The sequence below is a fragment of the Etheostoma spectabile genome, chromosome 9 (assembly GCF_008692095.1).
Source record: "Etheostoma spectabile isolate EspeVRDwgs_2016 chromosome 9, UIUC_Espe_1.0, whole genome shotgun sequence".
In the NCBI taxonomy this organism is placed as follows: domain Eukaryota; kingdom Metazoa; phylum Chordata; class Actinopteri; order Perciformes; family Percidae; genus Etheostoma; species Etheostoma spectabile.
The window spans coordinates 20,194,139-20,197,456 of NC_045741.1; the positions used below are offsets into that span (position 1 = coordinate 20,194,139).

General features: G+C 39.0%; 3 long non-coding RNA genes across 3 annotated transcripts in view; 2 read left to right on the forward strand and 1 right to left on the reverse strand.

The window, feature by feature from the left end:
• The window catches only part of LOC116695985 (uncharacterized), a 10,683-nt gene that overhangs the window by 405 nt on the left and 6,960 nt on the right, over window positions 1-3,318 (forward strand). The gene's annotated exons all lie outside the window — the stretch shown is intronic.
• On the forward strand, window positions 343-796 carry LOC116695982 (uncharacterized). The gene is made up of 2 exons (XR_004333598.1): window positions 343-516; window positions 671-796. It is a non-coding gene; the product is annotated as an uncharacterized LOC116695982 (long non-coding RNA).
• Window positions 1,260-3,318, reverse strand: part of LOC116695986 (uncharacterized) — an 18,372-nt gene continuing 16,313 nt past the window's right edge. The window contains exon 3 of the long non-coding RNA XR_004333602.1: window positions 1,260-1,371. This is a non-coding gene — a long non-coding RNA (uncharacterized LOC116695986). The remainder of the gene's footprint in view (window positions 1,372-3,318) is intronic.

The following is a 3,318-nucleotide window of genomic DNA, read 5'->3' on the forward strand; positions in this document are numbered from 1 at the left end:
TTAACGGAGTAGAAATACCTATCAACAACCTGCCATATCAGCATCCCACAGGTTTTTTTTCTTTTAATTTAAATTTAACTTTCATGCTACAATTACTCAATGTGTTGAAAGTAAAAAAAAATCCCATATTGATATAGATTTGCACTCATTTTAGGCAAAATTGAGAATAAACGGAGATGGTGAGGGGATTGCTCCTGCTCCCAGCCATGGTCTCCAGGGGTCTATCTTGATGGGGGGGGGAATGGCTGAAGAGTGATACAAAAGAAACAACTTCTTAAACAACGTAAAATTTAGATTAAATAATCTCCATTACTGTAATGGACGCTAACGACTCTGAACGTTTTTTCCAGGTCCAAAATGTGGACTGGATGAGAGGAAAAGACCGGTGGACTCTGTGGAAAGGCTGATGCGAAAGCAGACAGGAGTACCGCACACCCAACGAACGCGTGACCAAGAACGCAGTCAGCTACGCTCATTCCTGGGTTCTGTCTGGAAAGAGCTGCCGGGATGCCTCTGGTAATACTTACATTACCTCCTTCACCCTTCTCTATTAAAATATAATTTATACTCTGAATGGTAAAATGAAGCATATAAAGTAATATATAAACTAATAAAAGATTATGCGGATGTATATTTACGTTGCTTACCTTCATTTTTCACCTTCTTCCAGAGTGTTTAATGAAACTTGAATCTGTGAAGCTGGAGAAGAAGGTGATCCTCCATGGCCAAGAGTCCAAATGCTACTCTGTTGAACCCGTGCTGCGCTGCCTGGCCGGCTGCATTCCTGTGAGGACAACGACCGCCACTGTTGGCTACCACTGCCTGCCTGCTGGTGAGTCTGCAAGAAATCACAGCGGGTTAATGAAACTGAATAATACTAGATCTTATGTTATACGGCACCTAAATGCTTTGTTTTCTCCATTTTTGTAGATTCTAACCTGAGTGTCTCTGAGGGTCTGAGCAACATCTATGAGAAGAGCATTGACCTGAGCGAAACAACAGAAGCCCACCTGGCCTGTCGCTGCGCTGCTCAGTGCGCTTAATCTCATGGTCTTCAAGTATTTTAAAGTAATTTGTTTGAACTGTAAATTTCAATAAATTGCAGACCGGATGAAGCATTTCTTCTTTGTAAATTGTACACTGACTAGTTTAATTCATCACCATACACCAAAAAATAGAAAAAGAAACAACACACTGTTCCTCTTTTCCCCACAATCTCTTTAATTCTTAACATTATTTCTTACAATCGTAAAGAAGTCACAAAACTCTACAATGTGAAGTTTGAATGTGGCTCCAGGAGAATATAACAGTCCAAAAAGGGCCAGTCCCTTTCTTTGACAAGTCTTGATTCTCCAGGGTCTACGTCTAGACCTGTTCATGTTATTACTGTCGGAAACACCTAAGCTCATTAAAATAATACTATGACGAGAAAACAATAATTGTTTAAGTGCATATTTTTTTAATCAAAATGAACATTTTGGAGTATTGTTTAAATAATTGTTACATAAAATAGGAAATATTGAAAGAGATCATAGTGGTTGTGGTTTGAATGAATTTAGTTACAGTGAAGTGTATTAATTTATTCAAAACAGAACCCTGAAGTCAGACTGTTAGCTAAGTAGTAATAATATTACATGACAAGAAAATAATAATTGTGTAAGTGCAAATGTTTTAATCAAAATGAACATTTTTGAGTATGGTGAAAGTAATTGTCATATATAAGGCAATAAGTGGTAGCTTCATATTTACTGTACAAATGTGAGAGTGGTTATTTATTCTCTCAAATGACTCCCGGCAAGAAAGTGAATAAATCTACCAACTCCTGTTTTAAGTACGAAGCTAGAGCTGGGGGTTGATTAGCCTAGTTTAGTATAAACACTGGAAGCAGGGGGAAGTAGCGTGGTTCTATCAGCACCTCTAAAGCTCAGTCAATTACATGTTGTATCTCGCTTCCTTTCATCAGACACAAATGGAAATGCAAAAACATAAGTTTTTCTTATCATTTTTATTTATTTACGGTGGCGCTAATAAGAATTTGCATAAACTCATTACATTACACAAACTGCTTGTTCTGTGGGCATAATGAAACTGCATTGTGCTGTGTAGTTTATGTAAGAGTACTTGAAGGCAACAAAATACATACATAGTGCACAGAGGGTAAATGGAGCAGTAAGTCAGTAGCAGCACAAAGCTCATACGAGTTATTACCAAATTTCTTTGCCTGTGACGATTTTCATCTCAATAGAGAACAAATTTTGGCAAACAACATGCTTTTAACTTTAGATCAGATTCAAAAGCACTCTTGCACACCTCTTTTCTGGGGCAGGTGCTTTGGAAAGGGCAAAGGTTACCAGCAATATTTGTTAAAGAAGTCCCTCACACTGTCCATTACGCCTTGCAAATACTTTATTTCACAAGGTTTCGGTCACACAGACCTGTGTAATGGAAAGTGTGCGGGACTTCTTTAACAAACAGATTGGAATCAGTCAGAATCACGCACAGTTCTGTAACTGCTGTTAGAATCAAATTAGTTGTGGAATGAACTCTTGAATGCTTGCTTTGAATATGCTTTTGATTGGGTCTTAGAAGAACCCATGTTAAACCATGAACTATGTTACATATTACATTACATGTAATTTAGCTGACGCTTTTATCCAGAGCAATTTCCAATTAAATTCTTTCTTTCAACCCTGAAGGTACTGTACAAACACCTGAGTTTCCAAGTAATAGTGCAAGTACATTAGCTTTAAATAAGCAAAACTACAAAGAGCCATATGAAAGTTCAGCTTGAAACACAAAAAGAGCCATATGAAAGTCCCATCCAGTCCCTGTCGGATCGTTAGTCTTCTCAGTATGTGTTTGGCGCCTCATCTGACTTTTGCCTGTCGTCGTTTTGCTCCGTGTCTGTCTTCGTGTTTGGTAACGTCTGTCTCTCTGTCTTCACCTCCAGTTATCCTGCTACGGACCGTCAACACTCTTCACCCCCGGATTGTCTTCACTCACCTGCCGTCACAGCATTTCCCTCTATTTCACCTTGGTTGGTCATCTGGTGCACGGATTAGTATCAATAAACTCTCATTGAACTTCTCCTTGTCTGCGTTTGGGTTATTCTGCCAGCCGGGTCTGACAGCAATATCTACATAGGTGTACAATGGTACAATGTGTTTGCTCATTGGCTCAGAAGGCTAATTGATGATTAGAAAACCCGTTCACACATCTGACAACAGTTTAGGTCTTAGAGAAGCTAACAACCTGACCTGCCTTTGACAGATTGAGTATCTGGAGCACCACATTTGCTGGGGTCAATAACGCTCAATG